Source organism: Siphateles boraxobius, unplaced genomic scaffold (assembly GCF_051911475.1).
Source record: "Siphateles boraxobius isolate OS27281-9 unplaced genomic scaffold, OSU_SipBor_1 66, whole genome shotgun sequence".
Lineage (NCBI taxonomy): Eukaryota > Metazoa > Chordata > Actinopteri > Cypriniformes > Leuciscidae > Siphateles > Siphateles boraxobius.
This window is the reverse complement of record NW_027509193.1, coordinates 20,804,565-20,813,751: the sequence shown is the minus strand read 5'-3', so window position 1 is coordinate 20,813,751 and position 9,187 is coordinate 20,804,565. Positions and strand designations below refer to the sequence as shown.

At 42.6% G+C, this 9,187-nt stretch overlaps 1 long non-coding RNA gene across 1 annotated transcript; it reads right to left on the bottom strand.

Moving 5' to 3' along the window:
- Positions 1-3,179: 3,179 nt before the first annotated feature.
- LOC143721993 (uncharacterized) lies at positions 3,180-4,007 on the bottom strand. Its single transcript, XR_013196818.1, has 4 exons — positions 3,793-4,007; positions 3,576-3,605; positions 3,452-3,471; positions 3,180-3,304 (listed from the first exon to the last, which is right to left on the bottom strand). It is a non-coding gene; the product is annotated as an uncharacterized LOC143721993 (long non-coding RNA).
- Positions 4,008-9,187: the final 5,180 nt, after the last annotated feature.

Sequence of the window (9,187 nt, the reverse complement as noted above, 5' to 3'; positions counted from 1 at the left end):
CTACCAACTCCTGGAAAGAACTGAGTCCCATCTCTGAGGAGCCCATCTCAAAAGCGCCGCTTAACCCGGCGTGTAGCGGGGTGCGGGGCTGGAGAGGACTGTGGCGTCCGACCGTGGCCTCCAGAGCCGACCCGGGTGAACGGGCGGGGTGGGAGCCGCGGGGGGGCGCCCTCGGCGGTGGGCGGACAGAGGGATCTGAGCGGACGGCGGGGCCGTCGGGACAGAATCAACCTCAGTCTGCTCCATCGCCGAGGAGCCCGTCTCAAGAGTGCCGCTTAACCCGGCGTGTAGAGGGGGGTGGGGCTGGAGAGGGCTGTGGCGTCCGCTCGCGGCCCCCAGAGCCTGCCCGTGAACGGGCGGGGTGGGAGCCGCGGGAGGGCGCATTTGGCGGTGGGCAGACCGAGGGATCTGAGCGAACGGCGGGGCCGTCGGGACAGAATCAACGTCAGTCTGCTCATGGGCGGCTGAGAGCTGTTGGGCAAGCCCTCAACCGCACCGCCGAAGAGGCCGACCTGGGATATGGGAATGTCGGACAGACGGGTCCACGCGACATTCAGCACATCAGACAGGTTCAGCCACAGAATGGCGAGCATCACCTGACCCAGGGAGCGTACGGCCACTTTCGTCGCTCAGAGAGCAAGGTCAGTGGCGGCGCGCAGCTCAGTGAAGAGCCCTGGGTCAGTCCCGCCCTCGTGCAGGTCCATGAGCATCTGGGTCAGGTAGACAAGCAGAACGACCATGGCATGCAGTGAGGCGGCTGCCAGTCCCGTGGCGCTATAGGATCTCGCCAGAAGCGTAGACGAAAAACTACAGGCCACGGGCGGGTGCTTAGGATTGCGCCGAGAAGAAGCACTCTGAGGACACATAGCATCGCAACAGAGCGTTCAGCCGGGGGGACCCCAGTGTACCCATGGGCAGCGGCCCCATCGAGGGGAGGAAAGGCGGATGAGATCAGCGAGCGGTCCCGAGAAGACAAGGGGGTCTTCTTGGACTTCGAGATCTCATCATGCACGTCCGGGAAGAGAGGTATTGGGGTTTTCCGTGGACGAGGGTCGGCGGCCTTACCCAAAACCCCTCGTCCCAGGAAAGCATGGTCGTCATCTCCGGATCAGACTCAGGCACAGCCGTATGCACACCGGAAGGTGGCAGCTGTGACGAGCCGTCACTTCCAGAAGACTCAAACCCACCTAGTGATGCTGCAACAGACATGGCATCTTCCTCTGTAGCTTCAACTGAAACACGTGGGCCACCAGAGGGAAGACTCGCAGGAATCAGCAGTTCACTAGCGGGCACCGTCATTGAAGAGGGGGGCTGGGGTCGCGGACACATAGTCGGCGCCTTGATTCAGACCGTAACCCTCAGGTCACCCTGGCCACCAGCCGAAGATCGGGGGGTGGATGAGGTGACTCTCACTCTTGCCAGTTCACCGAGTCTCGACCTATATATGACGCGATGATCACGTTCCCAGCGAGAACATGAGTCACCCACGAGCGCTGTTCAAGCATGATCAAAGCCCAAACACACTAGACAGCGCTCGTGCCCATCAGAGTCTGATACCAGTCCGCTGCAACCAGAAATAAACGGGCGAGCCGTCTTTAAAAAGACGTGCCGCGTGCAAGCTCTTTTATGAGAGGAGAAAAAAACTCTGCGATGTTGAAGCACACAGGGAGACACACACACACACTGGCAGATCACTGCACAGATCAGCAGGCACTGTGAGCTCGCTGCAGATCGCCGTCACACCAACACCGGAGAGAGAAGCTCGTCTCGTAGAGCGAAGTCAGAGATGACTGTGGAGTGAAGTAATACTCTTGGCTCCGAAGCGAAAACATATCTGCATGTTGCCGGCGTCCTCCTTTTATACCCACGAGGTAAGGCGGAGATACGCTATGCAAATTCCGCAGACCCATGGCATTTCTTTGCCATTGGCTCGTTTTGTAATACTCGAAGTCGATAGGTGTTCTAAGCGAAACCCCATTCGTCGTCATCCGATGTAACTCGGAGTGACAACGAAAGGGAACCACAACAAACCACAAGGAAAACTACAACTACATTTGGATTATTAGACAATGTCGAAATAAAGTGACTTTGCAGAGTTTTAAATTCAAAGGCATGTAAAGGGAACCATTGACACAGAGAAGAAAGAGTTAACTCTTCACGTGTGCTCGCGCTCATGACCGCTACTGAACATCTGAACACAAACAACGATCAAATGCACATCGACGGATCTTCTTCTGTCTGTTCTCCAAAATGTAATCAAATGTATATTTCTGCAAGCATGTTTAAACTGGTTAGTGACAGTGTCTAAGGCAGGCAAAGGCATTTTTCAAGTCGAGTTCGCACGCCACTGCACAATATAACGTTACACACACTACCGCGGGGTGGGGTTCATTTCATAAACTATGGACAAGCTTATTTAATGTAGCCTATAAATTAATGTATATGTCCAAAAAACAGATAATGTTATACTTTGTAGTAGCGCTATCGTCGCGTAATAATCTGTTTGGTTGTAAAATGTATTACCTGAATCAATGAAATGAAATCGATTGTCTCGTCCTGTGGAATCATTCATTCACAGACAGCTTACGAAGATGTTCAACTAATAAAGATCTTCATCGTTGGCAAAAATATGATGCATTTGCAGATTTGCTTTCACTAGACTGTAAGTCCACGGCCACTTCATCCAACGCTCAGATACGCTCTTGATATTTTTAAATCTTCCTGTTACGACTCCGAGTCGAGTGTGAATTGAAAGCTTCAGTGATTCAGTGCGTGTGAACTGAAAGCTTCAGTGATTCAGTGCGTGCAGGAACTGAACAGACCTTTCAAACTGATTTTCGAACCGATTTAGACAGATCAGACAACTTGTTTGATGAAGTCTTTAAACAGAATCGACTCAAAAGAGTGATTCGTTTGTGAATTGAGCATCGCTCCTGCCCATAAAAAAAGATACAGCGCGCTTGGAATAAACAACATGTATTGCATTAATATAAAGTAACGAGAGGAACGTCGCCCAACGTAACGAAGTAAGAGGTACAGAAAACTTTCAGCCGGAAAAAAAAAAAGTGCGGTGATGACCTCACACCGCGGTATAGGCATCTCATTCACGCGATATTGCAGTGATGCGGTTATCGTCACACCCCTATGTACAACTCTTAGCAAATAACCCTTACTTGTATGACACAGATGTCAAGACCGGTTGCTGCTACAGCTTGTAGTACCAAGGGCGAGCCAACACCTGTCATTCCCTCCTTATAGAAGGATTTAAGAGTGTTTCTCTGATCGTCCCTTATCTCTGTACGCTCTTGTTAAGAAACAACAAAAAAGGTAGTCAGTAATGAACCAGTTATTTAAAAAAACATAATTCTGAGGGAAAGAGTGGATTTTGCACACCATACCACTTTTCTTTTACACACTAGACTTAGGCTTCTAGATTAGTAAATACAAGTACCTCTCTGAGCCATCTTCAACCTGGAATATAAATGGATATAAACTTGCCTTTACAAATATTTCACAATCAGCCCACTAAATCCATGCAGCTTGGTTAAAACCTTATTTACAATAATGCAATATACCACTGCAATCTTGGAACAGTTTTTCCTAACCTGGGAATCAAAAGTTGTAAAATGAGATGGACAAAGTCAAGTACAGAGAAACATAAGCAGGAAAGCAGAAAGATAGAAAGCTGTGTATTATTATAGCTTTAATATAACAGTTTTTTAAAAATGTTTTTTTTTAGCTCATAAACTAAATAGGAACAGTTGAAAATGTCTTAATTTTCTGTCATTTTACCTGAAAGTCGCTGGAGGTTTGAGGTCTGGCGGCGGACTGTATTTCTGGGGGACTGGATCGAGAGTCTTCCTGTATGATGCTGATCAGTGATGTGAATAGATGATAACAACTTCTGCACCTGCTAGGAGGCACAGTAGGGCACTACTGGCCCATACGAATGGGCCGATAAATACTGATAATGTCCATTCAATCGGGTGATAACATCCGAAGCGGGTGCGTTATTAATGAGGCTAATCTCATTAAGTAATTATTGATTACCTAATAAGGAACTATCTCCTAAATTTGATATTACTTACTGATTAGTAAAGCTTCTTTCTATATTAGTTAATAGTAGCTGAAGTGTTAATGTATACTACTCATTAGTCCTGCATTACTTCCTGCATATAGTTATTTATTAATGACGGACCATTATTCTAAAGTGTTACCGAAGATAAATGTTTATCATATAGGTCTTCAATGAGGGGTTTTGTTATACAAGTTCTTGTCTCAACATCTCTATACGGTCTCTCCCATTGTGGTTGAAAGTGACATGCTCTTATTCCATTGAAAACAAACTTGGTCATCCACCTCAGTGTTCTTGACTTTAATTCTGAAAAATGTTTGGACATTTACAGAACTTGCCATGCTGAGGCTGTCTCAAATGTACACTATCAGCAATCATAATACTCATAAAAATAGATGTGTAATGCCACAGTAACACTTTGGATCTGTTTAGCTTCTCCCAAGAAGAGGCCATGACCGTGACTCCCATTCCTTTTAAAATTGTGTACCTTTTAAATCTCTTCACTCTTCCATCCTGCTGTCCCCTTTCTTTCTGTTCATTTCTTCTTACAATGTCTCCTCTTATTCTTTCCACTACACCAATGCCCTCAACTTTATCCATCTCTTCGCCCTCTCATTTTCCCCATTCTCCTTTTAATGCTCTCTCCTTTTCTTAAACTCTCTCCCCCTCTCTTTCCACCTGTTCCACTTTTCCTCTCGTTACACCCCTTCCTCAACTCTCTCCACCACCTTCTAACTCTGACGCCTCTTTCTTTTCCCCATTCTCATGCTTTTTTATTTTTTAACAATGTTCGTTACTTTTGAAAATATTTTTTTTTATAGTTAATGCAATTGTGATAGCTGTGTAAACACGGTATTTCCTGTGAAGTTTGTATTACAGTTTTTCTGAATTGCTAAAACAAATTTCTTGAAAGCATCACTTACTTTCGCAAAACCTTAAACAAAACCAAATCTTCAAACTACACTCAGAGAACTTCTGACTCTTCCGTCAGAATCAAACTAACCACATCAAAACCATTTTATCTGTGCTCAAAATCAAACAATGTTTTCAGATCTTACACACAGACAGTCAATATTATAAACACTACAGATAGTTCTTTAGACACTACATCAAAAAAAGAATAATAAAAAAGAGAACACAGCATCCAAATGTAGTGTAGGAAATAGAAGCAGACTAATAGTTGGGGGCCTTAAAGGGAAATGAAAATTCTGTCAGTATTTACTCACCCTCATGTTGTTCCAACCCTGTAAGACCTTCGTTCATCTTCAGAACACGAATTAAGATATTTTTGATGAAATCTGAATGATGGATCACTCCTCCATAGGCTTGGAGCCTCCTTTGAAGCCTATAGACTATATGGAGGAGTGATCCAGCTCTCAGATTTCATCAAAAATATCTTAATTCATGTTCTGAAGACGAACGAATATCTTCAGGGTTGGAACAACGTGAGGGTGAGTAAATACTGACAGAATTTTCATTTTTGGGTGAACTATCCTTTTAAGCACATAAATAGGTTTTCGCGCAAAATTCATCTAAAAAGTTGTGTACTTCCAATATCCCAAAAGTTCCTTAAAATTTTTAAATAATGTCTCGTCCCTGGTCATTGTCACCTGTGAATTACAGTGTTATTCCTAGTTTCCCCTGGTACTGCCATAGTAACCATACACTCTAAAAAACGTTGGGTTATTTTGTGTACCCAATAGCTGGGTTAAAAATAGTGGGTCGTTCTGTTGGGTTATTCGGAACATTTATTGGGTTGTTTCTATAACAACGCAGCCCGTTAGGTTGAAATTCAAATTTCAACGGTTGACCACCACAGCTGACAGAATATAACGTTACACGGGTGATTTAATATTACACTACACATTATGCATATTGTAGCCTATGTTATATTTTTTTTTTCGTTATAACATGACTTTAAGCTCTTACATAGTATTATTGCCGTTTTTCGTTCTAAATGTTCGGCCAATTATTTTAATATTTATATCTCCCCTATATGACTGCTTTTTGTCTGGTATCTGCGACTAACGACACCAATGGCCATATAGCCAGCCAATTTCTTAGTAGCCTACTCGGTTGTGATACTCTTCCTAACTTTCTATGTTCTTTCCAATACTTTTTGGGAAAGTTATTAATATTTTCAGATATTAACCGGCGCGCTCGGCTTCAAGAGGCAGCGGAAGCCTGGTCCATCCATCCAGTATCGCAGTCACTTACAGGAAGAAGGTATGCTGTGTTATATAAAGGCCTACATTGTAACGCAAATGTTTACTTGGGCTATCCCATAGATATAAACACTACCCAGCCAACATTTCTATGTGGGGCCCATATGGGTTTGAAATGGGCTGAAAAATGGGCCCCATGTAGGATTGTCCGCGGGTTACATAATGGCCCCATGTTAATTGCCCAGATGAATTTCATGTATGATTGGACTTGGTACTAGGTGGGACCCAAGTGGGCAACTTGCACAAGACCCATCTCGGTCCCAACTTTAACCCAGTTGACATTTGTATGTGGGGCCCATGTGGGTTTAAATTGGGCTGAAAAATGGGCTCTTTATGGGATTGTCCGCGGGTTACATAATGGCCCCATGTTAATTGCCCAGATGAATTTCATATAGGATTGCACTTGGTACTAGGCGGGACCCAAGTGGGCAACATGCACAAGACCCATCTCGGTCCCAGCTTTAACCCAGCTGCTAATATTTGTATGTGGGGCCCATGTGGGTTTGAAATGGGCTGAAAAATGGGCTCTGTATGGGATTGTCCACGGGTACCATAATGGCCCCATGCCAACTGCCCACATGGATTTCATATAGGATGACACTTATAAACAGGTGGGCCCCAACTGGGCTACATGCACAAGACCCATCTTGGTCCCAGCTTTAGTTTTTTTGTGGGTACTACAAGGTTACTACATGGGCTGAAATATGGGCTGTAAGTGGGTTTGTACACGGGTTCCATGTTGGCCCCAGCAACTTACTCATTTAGGTTTTATGCAGGATTTCACAGGGCTTTAGGTGGGGCCCAACTAGGAATCATATGCATTTGGCCCAACTAGGGATCATCTGGGTTCCATCTAAATGAGTAGCAACACCACACAAACAAGTTTTAAAGCATTAGAGCACACAATGAGATTTAAATCTTTTCAAATTTAAATTTTATTGAAATTACCCATCATATTATGCTATATTCTGAAGTTCCAGAGACAATATTTAAAGAAGCAGATTTATGTCAGATTAAAGAGTATCTCTTTAAAGTTATATACCTAATTGTTAAAATACATATTTTGAACCTGTATTTGACCCAGTCTTTACTGAAATCTTTGAACAGGAAATAAAAGGGGACAGTTAGAAGAAGCAGAAACTATACATTTATCAGTACTCTTTACACTGCAGACAGTCATTTGTGTTTCTTGCCAGTTGATCTGTGCAGTCTTCTTAAGAGCCTCTGCAAAACAAGAGGGTTTTTAGAGATTATTATTTTAGAGAAATCATGTTACTTACACGTCACAATACCTTATGAAAGAATAACAACTTTTACTCAGGATAAAAAACAAAAACAGCAAAAAACTTCAATTGGAATGGTTATGGTATTGGAATGTCACTGGAAGGGCATTTGGGAAATCAATAGAGAATTACTGTTTATTTATTCAGATTATTCTGATTTAATTTTGTATTAACAAAACCAGTTTATAAAGTATGAATATGCGTGTTTGAAAGCATCAATTCATTCAATGATCCAAGTTAACCATTAAAAAATGTATAAACAAAAATAATAATAATACATTATTTGTCTCAAGACTTTTGTCATTTTAATATTAGGTACTAGTTTCTCACAATCAGATTCTCAGTCCATGATAGAATGAATGGGGAGACAAAATGATGCATAATAAAGTATTTTAATTATTTTGATTGCTAAAGATTTATGATTGCTTTTAAACGTAAAAATATAAAAATATTATTCTTTGTGTCTTTGGAAAATAATTAAGGTGATCACATGTGTGGATGATTCTTAAATTTCCAGGACCTGAAATAGGTAAATTTAAGTCTGCTTTTTAAACAACGGGGGATGGTTAGTTTGTGACAACAGCAGGAAACTGCATATTTGTGCAGTGCGTGCACGGCAAAAGATTAAAATAGATTTTAAGCTTGTGACTTTTAAATGCACATTAATCCGATGACTTAGCATTCATATTAGGGCTGCAACTAACGATTATTTTGATAATCGATTAATCGGACGATTATTTTTTCGATTAATCGATTAATCGGATTATTTTACTGCTGCTGTTATTAACTGCCTTTATATTTAGTGCTTCGCTTTGTAAAGACCGTTTTAATTTAACCTATTTCTGCGGTAGCGCTATTTTAATCCATCACTTACGTTGCGAGCGAACTGATTGCGCAACCTGATGCTCGAGACAAAATACAGACATCCCAAGATCCCGGAAGTCCCGGGAGTCTCCCGCATATTGATTGCGGCTCCCTGATGCCCGCGAATTAGTTCAAACCAAGGGGGTAATCCATCAGCCGGAAGTTGAAGCTGCCTCCGGGGGCCGCCATTGTAGCTGGCTATCACCTGCTGTTAGCATCCCATTGACTCCCATTCATTTTGGCGTCAATTTGACAGCGAATAACTTTACATCTGAGGCGTCCAAAGACTCCATTTGTCCATTATTTATTTCTAAAGAAACACGACAATGTATAAAAGGCTCCATTACTTTGTATCTTACGTTATGGCCCCGTAGAAGCCATTCTTGTAAAAATAGGCTAAAAATTGCGTCATAACCACGCGACTTTATGTCGCACAATAGAGACATTACCGTATAGACAGGAGGAGAAGCTCGCAGGCAATCTTTTACTGTCTAAAGTCAGCCCATGGCATAGATAGAGTCCATAAAAGCAACGCGACAAAATATTTCAACAACGTTTTTGATGAATTTGAAATAATTCGAAATAATTTGATATGTGGCAAGTGAATACATATGAAGTAACATTTATCCACGAACTTTAAATTATTTATCTACTTCACCTATATATATTAACGGGGGATGGGGAAATTATCAGGAAATTATACATGCAATGGAAGAAGAAAAAACCCATCTCAATGTCTA